At 55.9% G+C, this 23119-nt stretch overlaps 1 protein-coding gene across 4 annotated transcripts in view; it reads right to left on the bottom strand.

The window, feature by feature from the left end:
- Positions 1–23119, bottom strand: part of ZMIZ1 (zinc finger MIZ-type containing 1) — a 191507-nt gene that overhangs the window by 153743 nt on the left and 14645 nt on the right. For 3 of the 4 annotated variants that reach the window (XM_061161920.1, XM_061161917.1, XM_061161919.1), the window contains exons 2-3: positions 17904–17993; positions 12601–12743 (exon numbers count right to left, since the gene is read on the bottom strand). The gene's annotated coding sequence lies outside the window, so the exon portion shown is untranslated. The remainder of the gene's footprint in view (positions 1–12600; positions 12744–17903; positions 17994–23119) is intronic. The other variant, XM_061161918.1, reaches the window with a different exon arrangement.

Here is a 23119-nt window from a genome sequence, read left to right as displayed (position 1 = left end):
AGGAAGGACCCACCTGGGTGTGGGCTTGAGTGCAGGCACCAGGCCGAGTGGACTGGGGCCAGGGCTGGCCCAGAGACACACAGGGCTGACTGGGGATTCCGGGAGGACAGAAGTGCCTGTGCCACGGTGCTTCCGGGGTGTGGGGCGCTGTGACATCTCTGTGACAGCGGCCAGAGGCCCATGGCTAAGTGACCAGTGTGCTCTAAGCCACCAAGGGTTGGGAGCCCACATTCTGGACTGGAGCCTGGCCCTGTCCTCAGAGGTAAGGTCCAGGGCAAGGGTGGGTAGAGCTGAGTTTGAATCCCTATTCTGCCCTTTCATGCTGGGTGACCTTGAGCAAGTTACTTGGCATCTCTGAGCCGCCATCTCCTCTCTAAAAAGGGACTAATCACTCCTTCAGCTACTCACCCACCAAGAGAGGCTTCACACTGACCTTGTAGAGCCTAACATTGGCCAGAGCACTGACCTACCCACAGGCTTCTGGGAGAGGGGCTCGGGCTGCCCTGGTGTGGTCTCTAGGGCAGGGGACCACACCAGTGACAGCGCTGAGCTGAAGTTCTGGACTCTGACAAACTGCTGCTAATCACGCACACATGCCCCTCATGCTCTGCTGGCTGTGAAAGCTTCACAAGACACGGGTACATAGACGCAAGTGCATCTACACACAGGTCAGTAACGGGTCAGTGAATGGGGACTGTCCAGAGTCTGGGAGAGGGGTGACTGTCAAGGTCATAGGTGGCCAAGTGAAGACCAGAACACAGTCATGTGGGCACCCACCCAAACTAGGTCCATCCTGCTGTTCCACTGGCTGAACTGACCAGCGCTGGCTCCCACGTGGTTCTGACCCTCCTCGCCTCAGTCGGGCCAGGCAGCTCTTCCCACCCTCACTTTTCAGGTGGGCCGAACAGCTTCTGGTGCTGCGGGCCAGGGGCCCTGTCCGGGAAGGTTGCCTCAGACCCAGCTCCCAGGGTCACCGGGGAGACATGGGTTCCTTCACCTCAAAGACCCACCCAGGGACGCATCCCCTTACATGACCCTGGGAGCAGGCCCCCTCGTCCTCCCCTGGCGGCCAGTGCTGGCTCCGGGAGCAAGGCAAATATTTACCCCGATGGTTATCCAAACCGGGCCAGCCGCCCCGCCTCCCGCATTCCTGGAATACATGTTCCCTGACCTCACCAAGCTGGGGGAGGGGGAGGAATCCAGACGTGGAAGAGACAGACAGAGGGTCCGGGGCCTCGTGGAAGCCAAGGCCTGCCGGCCAGGAGGAAAAAGATGGCTCGGGGTGTCTCTCCAGCTACTCACGCACTAGGGGAGGCCCCTGCTGACCTTGTAGAGCGGGGCATTGGCCAGAGCACAGAGCTACCATAAGCCCCTGGGGGAGGGGGCTGGACCACCCCGTTTGGCAGGGGTGGTGGGCAGGGGGCTACACCAATGCCAGCTCTCAGCCTGCAGTCCAGGGCTGTCACTAGGCCGCAGGTCCTCACACCTGCTGCCAATAACACACACACACACCTCCACACGCGCCGGTGCACACCCACCGTGCTCAAGATGTGAGGGACTCAGGCTGTCACAAACCTGGCAGGACTCCTGCCTGCCAGAGCCTGTCCTCAGCAACCCAGAAGCTCTCAGTCCCCCCCGCCATCCTCAGCACAGTCTTGTCACCGGGGGACCGTGAGCCCATTTTACAGATGAAGAAACTTGGCAGCAGACACCAGCGGTCCCGCAGCTGAAAAGTGGAAGAATGTGCCCTGTCTTACCTCAAACCACACTTTCAACAGTTCTGCAGTCCCAACTCTGCCCATCAGAACCCTGTCCATCCTCTGATGCCCCAAGGACTGCCTCCACCATGCTGCCTCCCCTAACACTCCCCTCAAGTGAGATTTCCCTGCCCTGAACTTCCAGATATGTGGACAGTATTTCTTTCTTTCTCCTGGCATGATTAAAATTGGGTGTCTGATTATCTCCTGTTGTGAGACCCTTGTACTCACTCCATGAACGGTGGAGCCCTGAGTGTTCAGGACAGGCCTGAAATCCTGAGTCCTTTCCCCAAAGGACAGTAGCTGCATTTGGTCTCAAGGAAAAGATAAATAAACAGACCTAGGAAGCTGGTTGGTTGAGGTCTGGGCAAACTCCTGGCCCGGTCTGCCTGAGAATCACAAATTTGGTTCAATAATCCTGTCTGTCTTCACTTTCTCTGAGAATATTTCGAGCTGTCCTCACAGCCTGCCCACACCCAGGCTGAGGGAAGCCCAGCAGGTCTGGTCTGGCCCTGCCCTGCAGGTCCTCACTCCATGCCCCTCTCTGCACGCCCCTGGTTTCCTGCCTCCCTCTCCTGCATGGAAACTTCGCAAGTGACTGAGGCAGGGCAGACTGGCAGGTTCTGCTGAATGAAGTGCACGCCTGGCAAGTCTGTTGCTGGGCCCTCAGGGATGCCTCTAAGTGGGAGGAGCCGGAGATGCCCAGTGCCAACCTGGGTCCACACCTTGGCACCATGGGGACCCAAACAGAGGGTGCTGGGGAAAGAAAGAGGCTCCCAGAACCTCCCGACCCACTTAACATCTCTGAGACATTTCCCAACATTTGGAAAATGGGGGCTATAAACAGACTTCTAGGAGATGTTCCTTCATGTTTGTTTATTCCATCTATTTGTTTCCTTCTCCTGACAGTAATGACACTGCCTACCACGTGCTGGAGGAGGAAGAGGAGAAGAGGAATGAGTAGGGGTGGACATTGGGCAGAGGAGGACAGGGTCAACATCACCAGCCTGGATATTTCCCAAGGGTGTTTGCACACTGTCTAATCAAGGTGGGCAAGACACAGAACAACTCTAGGACAGACTGCTGGAGAGTAGCAAAACGGGGGGTCGGGGGCATCAAGGTCTTGGGCAGAGTCTCTCTGGCAGGAGGGCACCCCTTCCAGGCAAAGGCCCATAGTCTTGTCAGGAGAAAAGCCTCAGACTGAAGAGACAATGATAGATGAAATCAGGAGCAGGGACAGCTGCATTCAAGGGCACTTGCAGACACATCTGTGAGGGCCCCTCCAAAGCTTCACCCAGAGCCCAAGCCTGATTTGCTGTGTTTTCAAGGCCAGGGTAGAGAGTCACCCCTTGGGAGAGCTCTATCAGAGGGAAAGTCCTCACTGCCTCCACTGAGCATCACCCAGGCCCTAAGGAGCAGTATTCATCCATCCTGACTCTCAGAGGCGCTCCAGCTCACGGTGCACATGTGTGCTGAACCACCTAGCCTTTTGGTGTCAGGCTTGTGCGAAGGGGCAAACTGAGACCAGACAAAGCTTGGCTGTGACGCGTGGCTTGCTCCCAGTGGAGGAAGAGGGAAGTGGCTCCCTTTTCCCCAAGCCATCAAATGAACAATTTCTCCCCTAATCAAGGGGTGAGGTACAACATGGACTAAGAGTGCATAATGTGGCTCTAGGTTTGACACAGCAGAATGCATGTATAGAATAGCTCTGCTATTCACTGACCTGTGAAGCTGGGCAAGAAACTTAGCTTCTCTGGCCCTCAGTTTCCTCATCTGTAAAACGGGGACACTGAGTCGCTCCTCTCACAGGGCTGTAAGGATGTAACTAGGTTACGCCCACACTGCACTTGCATAGCAAGTGCTCGGTAAATAGGGATGGTCATTGTTCTCACTGGCTCAGGTTTGCTGTCAAGTACAGACTTGGGGTCTTGCTGGGGATTGAGGCACGGGGTCTCTTACCAAAAAGATGGAGAAAGATCCTGAGAAGATGAATCCTGGCTTCAGACCCTCTCTGAGGCCAATTCAAGAGTCAGTCCAGTGGATCTGCTTCCCAGAGATGGCCTGCTCCCAGGACGGGGGACCTCCAGTCACTCCCCACAGAATGGCCCAAGGTGCTGAGCATCCTCTAGATACAAATTCCATGCCAGGGTCTCTCTTCCACACTCACCACGTCATCAGACCCCATGGCTGGGCATAATCTTATGCTTCCCAGGGATTAGGGTCTTGTCCAGAGAGGTACCTGATTGGGGCTGGCCAAAGTAGGGGCCCTGCCACACACCTGGGTACTTGCCATTCCCAATGTTGATGATCGAAACTGAATTTTCAGGCAGTGGCCCCTCTTAGGGGCTTAGTCTATTGCACCTGCTCACTCTGCTTGGGGTGGTCTGGCCCTGCACTGCCCATCTGAGCTCAGCCCTGGAGGAACCTCATCCCCACCCCAGTGATACCCCTGATCCCCAATCCCCTACAGCATTCATGGGACCTGGCAGAGGCTCTCAAAAGAGGCTGTGGAGGTCCTCGGTCTCTGCCTGCCACCTTGCGGAGTGGGGGACAGAAGTCCGGAGAGGGACAGGATGAGAAGCCAGGCCAGCTCTGCTTGGAGGTTAGACGGAGGAGCTGAGGACTCACATGGGAGGTCCCCGTCCCTCCAGGTCTCTGTTTCCTGGTCTGGGCTGACCCTGGGTGGAGGATCAGCTGAGCTGACATGACACCCATGGTTGGTGCAGGACTGGCAGCCTGGACTCCAGGCCCAGGGCAGGTGGCAAGGTCAAGAGGCTGAAGGGCATGGGCACTCTGGACAGCACACATAAAACGCCTAGGACTAAGTGTTCCCAACGATCCCCTTCCCGGGCCAGGGGCCAGCCCCCGGCAGTCACACTCTCCAAACAGGCGTCCCTCTGGGATTCTGGTTACACGTGGGCCAGGCCAGCCTGAAGTGATGGCCGAGGCCCAGGTTTACAGATGCCAGACAAAGGAGAGCAGTGTTCTTGCTTGCGGGAGGTGGCAGGTCAGAGCACTGGCACTAATGTCACCTAGGCCTGGATGAAATTCTGGTTCTACTGCTTGCAAGCCACGTGGCCTCAGCCAAGTCCCTGCACCTCTGCCCACCTCAGTGTACTCGATGGTGCAATGCGGAGGGAGAAGGTTGAACTAGGGTAAGTGTGTGACCCAACCCCTGGCCCTCGGAGGAGTCAGGCCAAGGGAGCTCTGGCTATTTGTAGGGATGACAGCCTTCCCTGTCAGGGCAGCCCAGTGGTGGTCTGCAGGCTTGCTGCTGGGAAGGCTGGGGAAGCAAAGGACTGCAGGATGTGTTAATCATCCAACTGCACTCTGCAGCCTGTCACAAGATGCTCCACCAATGCAGCAGCCCAGAGAAGCCTTCCATCAGATCTTGTTTACACACAGGTAGGCTCCAGCCCTGACAATCCAAGTGCCTTCCAGTTGCTTAGGTCTCCATCTGCCATCTGAAAGTGGGAGAAATGAGGCCTGCCTAACATCCTTGGTTACTGAGAGGACTCTAGGAGATGGAGGATGGGGTCAGGTTTTGTTCCATACCCTGCCCACCTTGGCTGCTCTTGCCTTGCTGGGCAGCCCCAGGGCCCAGGCCTGTCTGTTCCATCACACACCCAGAGCGTGTGACAGGGCCCCTGCCAGGAGGCACTGAGGACCCCCTGGGTGCTTCCTAGCTGAGGACTAGCCTAGGATGCCCCTCCTTCTCTCTTGAGTCCGGGGTCTCTCTGCACTCTTTTTGGCTGTGCCACGTGGCATGTGGGATCTTACTTAGTTCCCTGACCAGGGATCAAACCTGCATGCACTCTGGAAGCACAGGGTCTTAACCACTGGACCGCCAGGGAAGTCCATTTTCTGTTCTTTAAGAAAGAAGGGCTCCTTTAGCTCAGCACCTCGGTGGGATTCTTAGGGGAGCCAGCCCCCACCTGCCCATCAATCCTTTGGACTTACTACCCTCTGGGACTGGGCCCCTGGATGGGCCAAGGCCATCCCCCACAGTGGGTGTCTTCTTCCTTCACTCACAGCACCCAGCACAGGGCTTGCCCCCAGAATGTTTTCTGGATGGATGAATGAGCAGTGATGGGAGGGGTGGTGTGAAAACAGATTTAGATCAGAGAACACGGCAGTTGACACTTTCATGGTGCTCACCACATCCATCCTAAGTCTGGCTCCAACAGACACTGGCTATGCTGGTTAACCCATTAGTCCCCACAGTGATTCTATAAAGTGGTGGGGTCATCCCCATTTCACAGATGAGGAAACTGAGGCTCAGGGAATGAAGTCACTTGCCCACGGTGTTAGAAAGTGGCAGAACTACATTTGGTGTAGGCCCTGGGCTCCAGGAGCCACGTGCTGGTCCACAAGGCTGCCTGGGGGCTGTGGGGAAGGTGGAGAGAACAGCTCATCAGAGGCCATCCAGGCCAAAGGTTCCCACCCAGGCTCCAGGCCTTGCCCCCAGGATTTAAATGGTCTGGGGTGCGCTATCTTGCAAAGCTGCCCGGGTCTCATGGACAGCAGGGGCTGAGAACCCCTGCCCAGCTCCATCCTCACTCTCAGGGAGGGAGGGAACATGTCTAAGGTCACCCTAGGCATTGCGGGTGCCTGGGACCCGGAGTCCAGCTCCTCTGACTTCTCCATCGTGGGCTTGGAGCTCTTGAAAACAGCACTGTGGCCCCAGCAGAGCAGCCCACAGGCACAGACGCGGGCGGGAGAGATGAGGCAGACAGACGCAGGGAAGCCAGAGCAGCAGGCCGCCGGATGACACACAGGCCCAGCAATTCCTGACTCACGGCCACCCATCCCGTGACTCCACCCACCGCCAGTGTCCCCACCCTGGCTCACACTCCACAGCCTGCTGCAGCCTCTGGAGTCCCCTCCCATTTAGGACCAGAAAGCCACAGAGGGAGGAAGGAGCGGTGGGGGCCCCACCCAGGGCTGGGTGGGGAACCCAGACGACCTGAGCCGGGGGGACTTCGGGACACACGAAGGAAGAGGCCTGAGCACGGCCCTGCCCCGCCCTGCAGTGCCCACACTCCCTCCCTGGGCAGGCCAGCGCCCGGTGGACCACGCACCCAGGAGGGGAGCTGGCACTGACACCCCTCCAGGGCCACGTGACACCCTTTGCATCAGGGCCGCACACCTGGATGACCATGTTAGGTTTTCCTGCTGCCAGGTCCTCTCCAGAGGAGGCATTACTCCTCTGGCCAAGAACCCTCAATGGCTCCCCATTGTCCATGAGGCCCCAGACGGACTCTGACCTGGATTGTCTGGGCTCTCACTTCTGTACCCTGCCCACATTAATCCCGCTGCCAGGAATGTCCCTGTCCCTGTGGCCTGACGCACCGGGAAGGGAATTCACAACCCTCCCTCCACCCCCCAAGGAGCCATGGAGGTCAGAAGCTATGTTCCCAGAACCTCAAAGACTTCTCATAGGAAGATATAGGAAGGCTTCCTATATCTCTGGCTCTCAAAGGCCCATTTGACAGATGTAGAGGCTGAGGCTCAGAGTGGCCATGTGTCCAAGACTGCTGGAGGCTGAGTTGTCACCACACACAGCAGGGGCTCGGGCTGCTTGGACCTTAGGTCTTTCCTGTTGCTAACAAGCTCTCAGCTGATCCAAAAGCTCAGGTGGCCCCGAGTCTGTTAGCTCACCCAATGCCACGGCGACTTGGGTCTGCTCACCTTGGCATCCTGACCCTCCCTCCACCCACGGTGGGGAACAGGCTGCACCCTCGGATACTGAGCTGGGCTTAGACTGGGTCAGCTAGCTGGGGGAGGTAGGTCTGAGAAGCTGTGTGGCACAGTGGCCAAAGCACAGACTCTGGGACCAGCTGCCCAGTTCAACAACCCCAGTGTATCCACCTAAGCAGGTCAATTCACCTGACTGGGCCTCAGTGTTTTTCTCTAGAAATGGGGACGATAGGAGTAGTGAGCTCACAGAGATGCTGAACGTGAATTCCTGTAGATAAAGGATAGGAGCAGCAGCACTGAAGACTGCTCTACAGAGGTCTGGAGTCCTTAGCATTGTTGCCCTGTTCCTCCCTGCACCTTAAGCTCAACATCACAACTAAAAGAAAACCAAAGGCCTCGGAGCACCAACCAGGATAGAGGAGGAGGACTGGGGAGGGGCAGGAGAATCGGCTCTCAGCCCTGGCCCCTCCCAGGCTTCTGGCCCATAGGCTGCTACCCTGGCCCATTTGCTTGAGTAGGGCAGAGTGGTGTAGAGAGAGCTTGGCATGTTCCACCTCAGTTTTTGGGAGGAGGGAGAAGGGAGGAGGGGAAGCGGGCAGGAGGATGCGGGGAGGGGAGAAGGGAGGAGGGAGGGCTCCTGTCTAGGCAGAGATGCCCAGCTGGCCCGTGTTGTCAATGGGATGACGCAGAGAGGGGCAATGCCAGTGTCATGACTTCCATTCCCCATGAGGACGCTGGAAGCACCCACATCTCTCTCCCCACTTAGGGGCCATCACAGACACTGTGCCCCACCAAGATGCAGTGGGGGAGGGCAGGGAGGTCTGGGCCAATTAACCCCAAACATGGCTGTCCTTACAGGGTAGAGATTCATCCTACCTCCAAACCCTTTATCTCATGGGATGCTCATAGCTGGCAAAGCTTTTTCCTCTCCTCTTTCTGCAGAGTGGTCGAGTGACTAGCCCACATGCACCACCAAGCTAGTGATGGATCCCAGACAAAAAAACCCTGTCTCTGGGCTCCCAGGCCTGGTCCCACTATGAGGTTTCTCTTGCCAGGCTCCTAATAGGGTGACTGATCGTCTAGGAGAAGATAAGTCACCAGCATGTGTGGCTGAGGGACGGGTGTGGAGCCAGAACTTCCACCCATGGGAGGCCCTGGGAGGGGGCTGGAATAGGTCAGAGGGAGGGCAGCCTGCGAGCCTGAGGTCCAGCTTCCTTTCTCAAGAGGGCATGATTCCTGGCAGCAGCTCCCACGGGAAACAGTAAAAGCGCCACCCGCGGGAAACACGGGGTGGGACAAAGGGGGTGCCGGGCAGGGTTTCCTGTTGGGTGGGTGACCTGTGCGCCTGTGGTCCTGGGGCCAGGCCAGGGCTGGGTCTCGCCTCATCCCTGGCTCTGGCCCAGGCCACCCTGAGTCCCATCCTCCAGGCCTGCCCTGGCTTCCTGTCCCACTGGCCCCTCCCAGCCCAGGAGAGAGCAGGGCCCTGTGGAGGCTTCCTGAGAAGCATCAACTTTTCTAGGGCAGGAGGGGGCAGCTGTACTGGCCTCCTCGGTGGCCTTTGGCCTCTGACCTCTAGACCTCCATCTCTCTGTTTTCCAGCAAGAGGCTTTGACAAAAGCTCCACTGGGTTTTATTCCTGGGACTTCAGGCACAGCTGAGTAGGGACTGCAGGAACCGGCCTCTCCCTGTCATCGGTCACTGTCTGCCCCATCTGGGCAGCGTCACTTCCAAGGAGCTGTGCTGAAGGGACTGGGACAAGGAGGGATGCTAAAGAACGATGGATCTCAGGCCTCAAGGACAGATTCTCAGGGGGGCAAAGATAAGGGACACTTCTGCAAAAGGTGGGTGTGGCATCCCCCACTGGGCAGGGAAGACCCCACACCCAGGACAATGTGATGCCAATCCATGGGAACAGCACCCAGAGAAAGATGCCTTCATCTCCACCACCCCTTCCCCCCAAGTTTGGGATGCCTGAATCCCTAAAAGTGTCAGGTGTCTGGGTGGGATGGGAACTCGGCCTAGGGCCTAGACCCATCGTCTCCAGGTGAACCAAACCCATTCCATGTGCCTCAGGAGCTGGGGATTCACCTGTCCACAGGTGGAGATGTGGTGGGAGTGGAGAAGTTAGTGGACTGGCCCAGTGAGGGGGAAGAGGTTTGAACAAAGGCCCTCAGCCTAGGGCACAGGCTATGGGAGAAGCACCCCAGGTCTCTCTCAGGGCTGCTGGGCAAATAGGCGACTCAGAAAGCAAACAGCCCAAAGAGGGCAGAGAACTCTTCCAGCAGCCACCACGGGGCCCACCACGGACAAAGGCCTCTTGTAGCTCAGTGCTGGGGAGGAGCACTAACGGGAGGCAGCCTGGGCTGAATGGGGCTGGTCCTTGCCTGAGATCACTCTGGGGACAAGGATGACGGGGATGGAGCTAGGATCCAGGGGCTATGCTGGGAAGACGGCCCTGCTCACTTGGCCAGGGACTCACTTGGGCTTCACCTCGGCTGCCCAGGGCAGGACACTGATGACATGTCCACACTAGTCCAAAGAAACAAGCCCAGACGGGGCTGTCTGGGGGCCCAGCCTAATGATCTTCCTGGAAGCACCGAAGTCTGGGGAAGACTAGGTTAGGGGGGCTAAAACCTCAAGTCTGTGGGCCTGAGGTAGGCAGGGTGGAAGACAGAAGCCAGACTTCAGCCTGGTGGGCAGCCAGGCCTAAGTTACCATGGAGAGTTACTAAGATAGCCATGGGGCAACAGTGAGCCTCCTGACCCTGGGGGATGCAAGTCAAGGCTAGAGATACGCAGACTTTAGAATAACCCTGGCCAGAATCCATATTCAATCGTGGGTGGAAGGATGATTGGCCCGTGTCACCAACTCGATTACTGGCCACCCCATCTCTATTCCTTTTCTGGATTGATGTTTTCCAGCTGTATCAGAACGGCCTTGAGCTCATGAGCTTGTGGGACCCTTAAGGTTGAACACCTCCAAATCGTATCACAACAGAGACGAGGTCTAGGTATGCTCTGTGTGGCCCTGAGGCAAGCTCTCTGTGCCCCTTAACCTGAGAACCTAGTAGAGTCTGGCTGAGTCCACCCAGGGAAAGTGTGCCTAAGTCTCCCCTGAATCCAGGGCAGCCTGGGGGGTCAGCCGCAGCCTGATTCCCACCAGTGACTGTCTCTGCCTGGGTCTCAGCCCTCCCTGGACCCTCAGCTCACCCTGAGATGTTGCTGACGCCAGCTTGGCAGTGAGCATCTCCAGGGCTGGGGTTGAGTGCAGACCTGGCACAGACTTGGTCACCAGGAAATGTTTGTCAAAGGAAGGAGAGAGAGAAGAGCAGGGAGGAAGGGGGATAAACAGACACTGGAACCCAGGCAGGCACTCAGAAGTGAAGCTCCCCAGGCCACCACAACACTTCTCCTCCTCCTCCAGGACCTAGGGGGAGGTCTCTCTACAGCTAAGACATAGTGTGCAGGTCAGGTAAACACAGAAGATCAAGGAAGGCCCTACTCAGAGGATTCCCCTGGACTCTGCTGTCTGCGTGGGCTTGGAGAAGGACCCTAGCTGTCTGAGCTCAGCCTCTGCACTCTACCCACTTCTGCTCCGGAAGTCTGGCTCTGATGTCAACCTCTCTGGAGGATGGGGACCCTCACCCCAGTTGCTTGGTCCAGGAGGGATTCAGTGACGTCTATTAACCCCTCCTGGAGTCCCCTACCCAATGCTGAGGTTTCATCCTTCCAGAGTGGCAGTGGGGTGGGACATGGCTGCCTCACAATGGAAGCACAGGGTCTTTGTAGTGGAAGGTGATCCTACCCATCCCACAGGAAGAAAATATGTCATAGGTGTGGGTGGGGGTCCACAGAGGTTCTGGAAGCCCTGTGTGCTGACAACCCTACCCTTGGCTCAGTTCAGGTCCTGGCACACAGTAGCTGGATTAATCAATGGCATGCTGGATGTGTGACCACATGCTGACCTGCGCTCTGCTGCTGAGGGTCCAGGATTCAGCAGCACGCTCCAGGGATACCACGGGGGTGGCTGTGTCCATGTGCCCTTTCTGGCCTTTCTGAGTTGCTCCTGGAAGGAGGGTGCCCTCCCTCTCTGGCTCAGGGCTGGGTGTGTTCTCTATCGAGCAAGCCCAATATCTTTTCTTAACAGATGGAGGTGGGGGAGGTCCAGGAAGGGTAGGGGATCAGAAGCAGGGCCCCCCCACACCAAATCGAGAGCCCAAGGAAACCCAGGACTTGGCTCGGGGCTGCCCTCTATCCACCACCACCTTCCCCACCATCCCCAGTGTGGCCCCCTGCCCCTAGCTGCCTGTCTCAGCCTCCTGGCTGCAGCCGGCCTGAACTGCTTACTTAGACAAACAGGGAAGGCAGCCATGTGACCAGCTAAGGTTTCTTGGACCAGGGACACACACAGACACGCACACACACACACAGCCACTTGCGGCAGGTCAGGTGGTCATGGAGCCCAGCAGGCAGGGAAGGGCCAACTCGGGTTTCTGTGTCTGAAGGACAAGGGACCGAGCCTGCCTTTCTTCACCCAGAAGAATGCCTTCTCCAAACACTTGTTTTCTGCTTCCTGGACGCGCCAGGGACGTGCTGGATGGGAAGAGAGCGGACGGGGAGGAGGGGGGAGGAGGGGAAAGGAGGGGGGAGGAGGGGGGAGGAGGAGGGAGGAGCAGCGACCGGCAGAGGCTGTGTCTGGTGTTTTCCTTCCGCCCTCCCCACCCAGAGGGCAGATGCCTGCTGGGAAACTGTGGCCACCTAGCCGCGGATGGTGGGGAGAACCCCAAAGCCCAGTGCTGGATGTGGGCTGCAGGGAAGTTGGGGCTCAGAGGGGAATGTCCAAGTGAGTCAGTGACGGGCCTGTCGGGGCCTAGTACCCACAGCAGTGATTCTGCAGCCAAGAGGCCATGGCGCAGTGCAAGGGGCATCCGGGGTCACACACAGACATGAAAGAGTGGGGGAAGGGGGCAACTATCCAACCTGGTGGGAGCAGCTCTGTGTTTGGTCTGTTGTTGGGGAAAGGTCTGGGACCCAGGGTCTTCTGGCTTTGGGGGGTCTGTGCCTCAGATGCTCTCCCAGAGCAGCAAGTTCGCCACATTCACAGCCCCAAGACCAGCTGTCTAAGGGAGAAGGAAGTCACTCACATCTCTTGACAGGCAGGGTTGAGACCTGGCTCCCGGGGGACAGCCGCTGGCTCTGTGGGTGTCTGTGGCTGGTTACCCGCCTGTCCTGACCTCAAGGCTGACCTCCGCCACTCTAGCAGCACGGACATCCACTGCAGAGGCACCTTAGGAAGGCCACAGAGAAATGAGGGGTGAGGCTGAGAGTTCTCAAATGAAAGCCAGTTCGGGTCAGTCTCCCTGGCCAAGCTAAGCCCTTCTTCATACATTATCTTACTGAATACTCACGACCTTACAAGATAGGTGACGTTGTCACCCCACTTTATAGATAGCAACCTGAAGGTAACACTGTTAATAAGGGGCAGATCAGAACCTGTACCCAGAGAGTCCACATTTAGCAACCACACTCTTAGCCAGCTCCCTCCGTACCAGGGCCAGGCCCCCAGCACTGGGCAAGGTCCTTCTACAATGTTCCTCCCAAGGCTTCTGAGTCCAGGCCCTGGGCTCACCAGGGATGCACAGTTAGCCCGCCTCTCATCCTCCGTCTGTCCCAGGCACACAAGGAAGCCATCCCTACACACAGCTTCTATGAGGGTCTATAGGGTGGAAGAAGAGGGTGGAGGGGTGAGGAAGGAGAAAAGTTGGGGAAGGGGAGACTAGCGATGCAGAACAGGAGAGAGAGAGAGAGGGCTAGAGCAGGGGGTGGGAGAGGGTGGAGGAAGACAGAGAAGGAATGCAGAGGGAGGAAGAGCGAGTGCCAAGAAAGAATGATGGAGAAATGGAAAGAAAAGGAAGATGAGGGAGGTGGCAAGGACAGGAGGGAGGTGGGGAAAGTGGAAGGAGGGAGACACAAAGCCAGAGAGAGCAGAGAGGACTAGGAAAGGAAGGCAGAGCGGTTACCAGAGGAAGAAGGGAAGAAGGAGAGGAGGTGGAATGATTCACAGGGAAGTGGCAGGGGATGAAGGGAGCAGGAACAAAGGAGGAGAGACAGACGGGGTCAGGCAGGGAGCGGGCCTTGGAAAACCGAGAGACAGAGGGAAAGCAAACCCGCCCACCCGAACATTAAATACCTAACAGGAGATGACAAATCAAATGGGAATTACTGCGGTAAAAACATAATTAGAAACTTGATTGAAGTTAAACAGAATTTACATAACACTGCAAATTAACTTTACACGGAAACTATTCACTGGGAAGGCAATGAAAAGGCATTTCATTAGTAATCTATATTTAAACAATAGGCACAATGGAGCCTTCTGATGAGGAACTTGGTGCCTTCAGCCCGAGAGAATGCCAAAGGCTGCTGGAGAACAGGAAGGCAGTGGATGCTCCAAGAGGAAGTGGGCAGGGTCGATCCCCTGGCCTGCAGATGCGGGGGTGGAGCTGGGTGGACACAGTGGGCCAGATCAGATTCTGGTATAGGTTCTGCCCTGGGCTTGCTGTGTAGTCCTAGGTGAGTGTCTCACCTTCTCTGGGCCTTTGTTTCCTCATTGACAAAATGAGACTGTTGGAAAGGTGGTTTACATGAAGGTGCTTGCAAGTCTGGATATTCTAGGAGAGCCCGGGAGATGGGAGAAGGCAGGGCTGAGCATAGACTTGGGGTTCAGGTGGACCGGTTCAAAGCTCCATCCTGCCAGCTACAAGCTGTGGCATCGTGCAAGCCTCTTCCTCTCGGGCCCTGGTTTACCCATCTGTTCAATGGAGATAAATCCACTGCCACTTGAAGTCGCCCAGGCAGTGGAAGGATTTATCGGGAGATTGGGTGGGGGCAGGCTTAAAGAAAAGTGAGTCTAAAGGCATAGGATTACTTGGCCCATCCGCCTGGCACACTAATTAGATTACCCATAGCCTTCTGCCACCGGCCTGCCACTGAGCCACACAGCATCGAAGCGGCTTCCCACGGATCCCCTGGTCCCCATTCTGGAGTCACAGGCACACCTCCCCAGGGCACTGGCGGCGGGTCACCAAGTCCCCACCTGGCTCCATCGTGTACTCTGTATGGAGAAGTCTCCTGGGCCTTTGCACATCAGTCGTGTCCGACTCTCTGCGACCCAATGGACTATAAAGTCCATGGAATTCTTCCAGCCAGAATACTGGAGTGGGTTGCCATTTTCTTCTCCAGGGGATCTTCCCAACCCAGGGATCGAACCCAGGTCTCCCACATTGCAGGCGGATTCTTTACCAGCTGAGCCACCAGGGAAGCCCAAGAATACTAGAGTGGGTAGCCTATCCCTTCTCCAGCAGGTCTTCCCAGGCACAGCAGGCTGTGTTTGCTGAGCCAGAGGAGCTGGCCTATGCTGCTGCCCCACCACATGCCCTCCCCGCACCTCCCATCCCATCTCACGCCCTGTGGAACCCTTGCCTAGCCTTTCTGTCTGCAACCTTCCCTGAATGAGCCTGGTCCCTCTCTACACCATGAGCAGAGTGCTGGGTGTGAAATACTGCAGGGGCACCAAGGCCGATCCTTCCCCACCCAAACACGCATGCGCTGGCCCACCAGCGGCAGTGAGCACCTCTGCTCCGTGAGTGTGAGCGGGCAGCTCATAGTCCAGGAAGTTTCTACAGTTTCTTTTAAGATACAGGATCCAGGCAGTGCTTAGAGATTCAGTAGGAAGCTGTTGGGTGCCCTTGCCCTGCAGACAGCTCCTGAGCTGCTGCCTTGAGCCCTGTGTTTTCAGACAAGTGCTCCGGCCGAGGGGGAGGTCTCAGGGGCCCAAGAGACCTAGAGGAGTGGTGGGAAGTTGGGGGAGGTTGGCAAAGGTTCTTAAAAGAAAGTACAAAGTATAAGACATCAGCTGAGATCAGGGAGTGCCAATCAGGGTGACAGGGAGGGTCCCCGGAACATGAACTTGTTCACAGCTCAGCCAGACACCCCATGGGCACTGGCCTCTGTGTGGCCAAGTGTGGAATGGGGAGCTGCTTTGGTCCCCTGTACCTCTCCAACACTCCTCTCCAGATATGGCTCTGTGATTGAGGTCTCTGAGCCTCTGTAATGCTGTTGTCTCTACCTGGAGAGTCCTTTCCCTGATTTGCCAGCAAAACCTTCCTGATCCACGAAGAGCCTGTCCCCTCAGTTCTCCTCCCTCCCTCCCTGGCTGCACCTTCTCCATCTCCTTCATGGCCTCCACCCCATCTTCCCTCCCTCTAAGGGCTGGATGCCCCATGACTCAGAGGCAGGCGTCTGATGCGCTCTATCTGCACTCACTCCCAAGATGACCTCATCAGCTTGCAACACCATCTATACATGACAGCTCCCACATTCATATCTCTAGTCGGGACTCTCTCTGCCTCCCAGACTCATATATCCAACTGCCTTCTCAACCTTTCCCCTTGGATGTCTCAAAGGCCCCTCAAACCTAATGGGTCTAAAACACAGCTTCTTGGCCACCCTCAGCCCTCCCTGCCATCATCCCCTGCTGAGGAAAAGAGCCACCTCTTCTCCCAGTGTCTTCTTTCCCAAACCCAAGAGCCTTCCTCGATTGTCCCCTCTTCCCCCGTCCTCCACTTCTAATCCACCCACAAGCCAGTCTGCAAGATCTTTGAAATACAGACTTTGACACTTCCCACAGTTTCCCCTGCAACCCTAGCCCAAGCTACCACCACCTTCCACCTGGATGTGGGCAACAGCTTCTCAGCCATCTCCCTGCCCTACTTTTGTGTGCCTAGGTGAGTGGGTCCCCCAGGACTTCTCTGGTTGCCCCTCCTACCTCTCACTTCCCTTCTTCTACGTGCATCCCTGCCACTTCCTTGAACATGCCAAGGGAGCCCCAGTTCACTCCCTCCTTCCACTCATGTCAATGTTCAAATGTCACCTTGTCAGAGGCCTTCCTTGATCATCCTTTGTCTAAGAACACTTTATCCATCCTGTAGGCTCTGTTTCTTGACTCAGCTAATTTCTCTTCTTAAAACTTAGCATCATCTGACATGACACAATCTTGTTTTAAGTATTTGCTGTCCGTGTCTCCTCATGAGAATGTACACGCCATGAGGAAGGGGAGTTTTGTCAGTCTTATTCCCTGCCAGGTCTCCAAAACATCAAGCAGTTCTCGGCACAGAGACTTTCTCAATAAACAGCTGGAGCATTAATAATTGAGCAACACCACCTCCCCTGGAAAGCACTCCCCGAATGCCTGCCTGTAGAACCAGCATGTGGCTGCTCCTCCCTTCCTCATGTAGTCTCAGACACCACAGGGGCCTCGAACACTGACCTTAAGGAACTGAGCCTGGCTCTGAGATCATGGATCAACCTCTATCACAGAGCGCACCATCTCCAGAGCAGGGCTGGAGCTGATCTATCTTCAAAACCCAGCCCTTAGCACAGGGCTGGCCTGATATGAGTCAGTGTATGTTTGATGTGTGAATTCATGAGTAAATACATGGTCGGAAGAATGGGTAGATAAAGAGATGAATGAATAGATGAGTGAATGGAAGGATGACTGGGGTGGGAGGATGATGGATAGATGGATGGATGGGTAGGAGGAAGGTTGAGGAGGAGGATTACAAATGGGTAGGTGAGTGGATGGATGATGGGTGGATGAATGGATGGATCCCACCATGGGCACACAATAAAGACTAGTGGTTTATTGGGCTCAACAGCCAGACTTCTCTGGTCAGACCTGCAGTTCAGTAGACGTATAGAGACTGATATAGCAAACAGGATAAAGCAGAATTGCTACAGTGCGGCCAGAGCTTGCTGTGTGACTGCAGCAGGCACATAAACTTGCCTGTGCCTTGGTTCTACAGTCTAAAAATGCAGATGGTAATTCTTGCCCGGAGCTGCGAGGGAGATCACTTTGGAGTTGAAATCCTGCCACAAAGGAGACCACAGCCACATCTCCACTGAGACACATCTCCAGTCAGGGCTGCCCTAGAAAATCCTTTCTTCTCAAGCCCTGTCTGGCCCTGCAGACCCTATGATTTTAATATTACACCCCCAAGGGCTGGGACCCTTGGCTCTGCTCCCAGGGTTCAAACTGAGCTGGGCTGAGAAGATGGCTTAGCTCCAAATAACAAGGAGGCGCAAGTGATTCACAGAATGGTAGGGGACCCATTTTAGAGATGGACAAACTGAAGCCCAGAAGCATTTTGTCACCCATCCCCCCACCCCCCCACCCCCAAAAAAATAGAGGCTCAACCAGAAGCATTTTGTACTGAACACACGCAAGGCATTAATAGAGAAGCTCTGAAGGCTGGGCAGGAAGGGCTGGGCGAAAAGGCTGATAACTCCTGCCTCATCACCACCCACTGCCCCACCTCACCCGAGGCCAGGTTTTAGGTGAAGGTAGCAGTGCAGCCCGGGCATCAGGGCGTCAGGGGTCTGGTGTTACCTTTATTGCCCTGGCAGGGGAATGATGGACGGCGGCTCTAATCCTCACACCCCTCGCAGCATTGGTCCAACGGGCCTCCTCCTCCTCGTCCTGGGTACACGGGGAGAGAGACAGGACGCATGTGAGCAGCCAGAGATGCATGTGAGCAACCAGGGACACAGGTGGCAGCCCACTCTCCCCACCTCTGTCATCATCAGTGGTCTAATCTTGGTGCCCTCTTAGGCCCCGTAAGCATGCCCCAGGATGCCTGGTTTATCAGAGCTGGCTATCTTCCCCACTCTGTAGTGCTCCAGCCAGCAAGCCAACTCCTCCTGGTGGGAGTCTTAACAAAATGTGAAATCTATGTAAGTTTTGTTTTTTCTGGGCTTGGTGGCTTTATGTTGTTGTCTTTTTCTTCCTGGTGAGAAAGGCAGAGAGCCAGGGCCTTCCTGTGCAGCCCCAGGCAGGGTGACAGGGAGAAGCTGTCGGGGGGTATTTTTAGCTGGGCCTCTAAGCCCGTGGTGTACTCTTTGCGCTGTGCCTGGCTTCGGGGAATTATCTCATACGGCTGGCCAGCCGACAGTCACTTCCAAAGCCACTCTTTGACCCCTGCCTGAATTCTTTCCTCATTATGAATTGTTCACCAGATCCCAACACTTGGGAGTCATTCTGTGTCCACCTCCTTGGAAAACCAGGAGGTGGTTTTCCCACCTCGTCCCCTCCTGCCTGTGGGGGCACAGTTCTGGAGGAGGTCAAGAACCAGAGTTTAAAGCAGAGAAGAGCCCTGGTGTTGCCCAAACTTCAGTCCTTCTCCTACATACTGCATGATTCTCAGTTCAAGCTGAGTGCTATCTGTATGACAACTTAATATTTGCCTCTACTTCAACACATTATTATTATTTTTTTTAGCTCTAATGAATCTGGCCTTGTCCAAAGGGATCATATCTGTGAAATCATTGGTTTGCTAAGCTAGTTATACATTTCTAATATACCTGAATAAGGATATAAATAACAAAACAAAAATATATGTTCTTTCAAATATTCATTCTAGAACTCTGTCACAGGTTGCCAGAGTTACGTGGGCCAAGCTTTGGCAAACTCCACTGTTTATCATCCCTCTCCTTGTAAGGGAGGAGAAAGAGGCCAGGGGGAGGGGTGGTTGGTCAAGCAAGCCCAAGAACTGGCTAGCAAACAAGGCCCAGGGAGGTAAAGGGGTTGAAATCATGGTATGCTGGAAGCTCTTGGTACTGTTCTTCCCAGAACCAGGCATGACCATTCCTTCCAGTGAATTTTGCTGTGAGAAGCTAGCTGGGTGGACACAAGGCCTGATGAGGAACTTGGTCTCAGGATGGGATGTTCCCACTGAGGGCTGCAGGCTGTGCAGAGCCCCAGGGTCCGAGCATCCTCTGTGTCTTTCCCCAAGATCCTCTGCGGCTCTGGTTCACCTCTGCCCTCTTCCACTGGGCTCCCTCAGGCCGGTGTTGGTCAGTAGGGGCTAGACGCTTAATACCCTCTCCAGTTAGATATGGAAGCACAGCGCGTACCCCAAAGCCCCACTGCCTGATCTCTTGCTCCTCGGCCCCTGTGGGCTCTTGGGTGGTCCCTGGCACTCTCTGGGCCTGAGTCTCCCCGTGTGTGTCCTGAGGGGCAGATCCTGGTGATCTCGGAGGCCCTGCCGTGCAGCTCTGGGGTTTCACTGAACTTCTCCATCTCCTCCAGCTCTGCCCACAGGTTAGAGACCCCCGACTGGGCCCCCAGCCCCCCTGTGCCCCAGCTGTCCGCCCCTCCCACCCAGAACAGGATGTGGGTGTCAGGAGGTGAAGGAGAGTGTGGGGTCGGGGTGGGGAGTGGCCTCAGGACTCAACTTCCTGAAGCCTGATCGGTTTACCACAGTCAGTTGGGCCCAGGACCGCACAGCTGTGAGTTATAAATGTCCCTGTCAGAGCCTGGGCTGAGAGGCCCCGCTGCTGGCAGAGGCGCCAAGACCCAAGGCGCCCACTGCTCTGGGGGCCTCCCCAGGCAAGGGCCCATCCTCCAGGAGGCTCCCCCACTCCCCACAAGTGCCCAGCACTCCTGACCTCTGGGCTCTCTCAGCTCCTCCCTGAGACGCCTCATGCGACAGGGTCTAACCGTGCCCACTCTCTACCCCTCCAGGTGCACATCTTGTGGTTCCAGCTACCTCAAGAGTTCTCGAAAGGCAGGGGCCATCCTGAGTCCCCACCTACCTGACACGAGACCCAGGGACTGGCACACAGCCAGCCCCACCGGTGGCAGCCTCTGCGGCAACTGTTCCTACTCAGCAACCTGCTTCCCACGGCCCCAACCGCCCCCTGTGTCTGCCCACCCAGCCCGCCCAGGGTGGAGGAGGGGAGGCGGGGGGCGGGCAGGACATCAGCCCGCAGTGCAGGGGCACTCGGACCCACTTGGTACCTGGACTCTGCACATCCAGGGTCTCCATCAAGAGAGGGTCCCATTCTCCCTGCTTGCCCTCTCTGGGGCTCCCTTGACCTGGGGTGCAGGGTACAGACTGCAGTCTGGGGTGCATACACAGCTTTAGAGGGTAAAAGGCTAGGTTCCTCCAGCCCCAAAGCTTCAGCCATCCTCCTGAGGTGGCCAGGTCCCAGAAACACAATCAAAGGTAACAGGAGTAAGCAGGGGACAGTCCAGGTTTGCAGGACCTGAAGCGTAAACTATTTTGGAGGTCCTCTTTAGAAATACATGTACAATTACATTTTTTTCTTTTTTCCTTTTTTTTTCTTTTTTTGCCAAGGGATGTTAGTTCCCCGACCAGGGATTGAACCTGGGCCCCCAGGGAAGTGAAAGCACAGTCCCAACCACTGGACTGCCAGGGAATTCCTGACACATACATATTTGGAATGAGAAAGGAAATAACAAATTCCTAGAACCTTAGGAAGTCAGGCCCCTTTAAACAATTTACCAGAAATGCTTACACAGAAATGATCGTGGTGGCAACCTGTGGCCCTCCCAGCTGCCAGCAAAACCTCACCTTCACCCAGGCGGTACAGGGGTGGGGTCAGGAGGCTGACCTTTCCTCTAAACAACAACAGTGCTAGAACTGCTGATAATAATAATACCCAGTATTAATGGATCTTATTCGGTCGATATTCTTCTAAGTCCTTTATGTGAGTTAAGTCCTGTAAGTTCAACACAGCTTATGAGGTAGGTACTATACCTATTTTAACACATGAGGACACAGTCACAGAAAGGTTTAAGAAAGTAGCCCAAGGGCACACAGCTAGGATATGAATCCATACAGCCTGGCGTTGGGGCTCTTATGAGCCCTCAACCATTCCTCTTTGCAACTGCTCTGGAGGGTCCAGGGCTTTCCCCTTCTCTTGGAGGCTCCGACAGCAGCAGTGACCATGGGCTGACAGCTAAGCCTCCATCTGATTAAGCCATTCATTCATTCCATGCAAATGCTTATACCCAGCACCAAGATGCTGTGAACACGGGCTTCCTGTTTGCCTCGCTTGGCCCAGGAAACTCTGGGGTCCTCTCCATGGGCAGAAGTGGGCCCCCAACTTGACCGTCTGCGACCAGGGGGTGGGAAGAAATGGGTTGGCCTCAGTGAGACCCCAGCAGAGGTGAGAGGGGTGGGGTCTGCTGGAGAACACCCTGCAAGCTCTCCCACTTCCTCATTTACAGATAAGAAAAAGGTGGCTTGGAGTGGAGTGATTTTCCGAGGGTCACCCAGCAAGTGGGGACCCCCTGTGAGGCTAGGGCTAGTCTCTGGAGGGGCGGGCCAGGTGGCCTGCAGCCTGGGGTGGCACAGGCCTGGCGCTGGTGGGGACAGGCTGGCCAGGACCGGTGGGGGAAGGAGGCCTCCTGCCTTTTGGCCTCTTCGGAGCAGCGCCTTTGTTCTCTCTTTGTTTTCCATCTGCCAGGCCCCCGCCGCCTTCCAGGCTTCCCCTGATTGTGCGCAGGGCGATAAAAGGGCAGATGAGCGGGAGATCTCTGGCGGCAGTGGGTCACCTCGCACAGACACGGTGGCGGCGGGTAGGAGGCAGAGGGGCCCCCCACCCCTGGCCCCCAGGCCAGGACTCGGGCTCACCACCAGCTACACAGCGCGCTCCTCTGAGGAGTTTTGCACGTGGCTCTCAGAATCCCTTTGGCAACCCTGGGAGAAAGGCACGGTGACCTCACGATCTACAAAGGAGGAGTATGAGGCTGCAGAAAGCAGTGGTCAGGACCGGAACCGTCGCCTCGGGGATTTCCAATGGGCCAAGCTGACCCTGGCCCCGACCTGGTCAAAGCTGTTCTCCCTTGCCATCTAGAACTAGCCATTTTCAGACTGTCGGGATCGAGGAAGACAGAGGAGAGGGTCATGCAGGCTCTTGCGCACCAATACAGGGAAGCCGGTCTGGCCAGGGAGCCCGAGAAGTCACACGCTCTACTTCCTGGCCGTCCTGAGACAGAAACAGTCCCGGATAAACTGCCTCTGAGGGCAGAGGTTTCCTCTGCCGGGGGCTAATTCCACTGGCCTTTGGGCTGGGAGAAGGGCATGATGCAGGGGCACTGTCGGCCCAGCCATGGGGTGGGGCAGCAGTGGCCTGCAGGCCAGGGACTGGCCAACCCTGCCCTCGAGTCTTTGCTGCTGACCCTGGACTTGCCACCTGGCCCCTGACCTGTGTTCTCAGACCCTCTGCCAGTGTGTTCCCAACTTCAGTTACTAGAAAATTTTAAACCATGTCAGATTTCACCTAAATCATTTACTTATTGTTCTCTAAATCACTGAACCAATCGCATTCTTTTTATTTAAACTCATCTAAAGCAATATTGTCTGTGAAATCACAAGTTTGATATATTAATTATACTTGTTCCTAATTCACACTGAAATAAATGCATGATGTTGAGATTTGAGATTCAGATCCTCACACAGGTCCTAGTAGTCCACGGTGTGCAAGGCCAGGACTGGGAGACGAGGCGAGCCTCAGTAAGTGATGTCAGGAGGATCCGAGCCCTGGCTGGATGGGAAAGTGTGAGGAGGCAGAGGTTTACAGAGGGCATATGGAGGGTCTGGTTTGGGCCATGGGCTCAGACCAGACTATGTCTTTCCTCCACTTGGGCTGGAATTTGGTCCAGATATTGTTCCAGTTGCAAATAGAGGCTGCAAATTCCTCCTGACAATACCTCTATACTGAGGGAGTGCTGGAGGGGAAGTCTAAATGCCTGGGTACATCTCTGTTACTGGAGTCTTGGGTTAAGGACTGACTTAG

This window comes from Dama dama, chromosome 15 (genome assembly GCF_033118175.1).
Source record: "Dama dama isolate Ldn47 chromosome 15, ASM3311817v1, whole genome shotgun sequence".
NCBI lineage: Eukaryota > Metazoa > Chordata > Mammalia > Artiodactyla > Cervidae > Dama > Dama dama.
The sequence above is the reverse complement of the archived record's forward strand: the minus strand, read 5'-3'. Positions and strand labels throughout refer to the sequence as shown.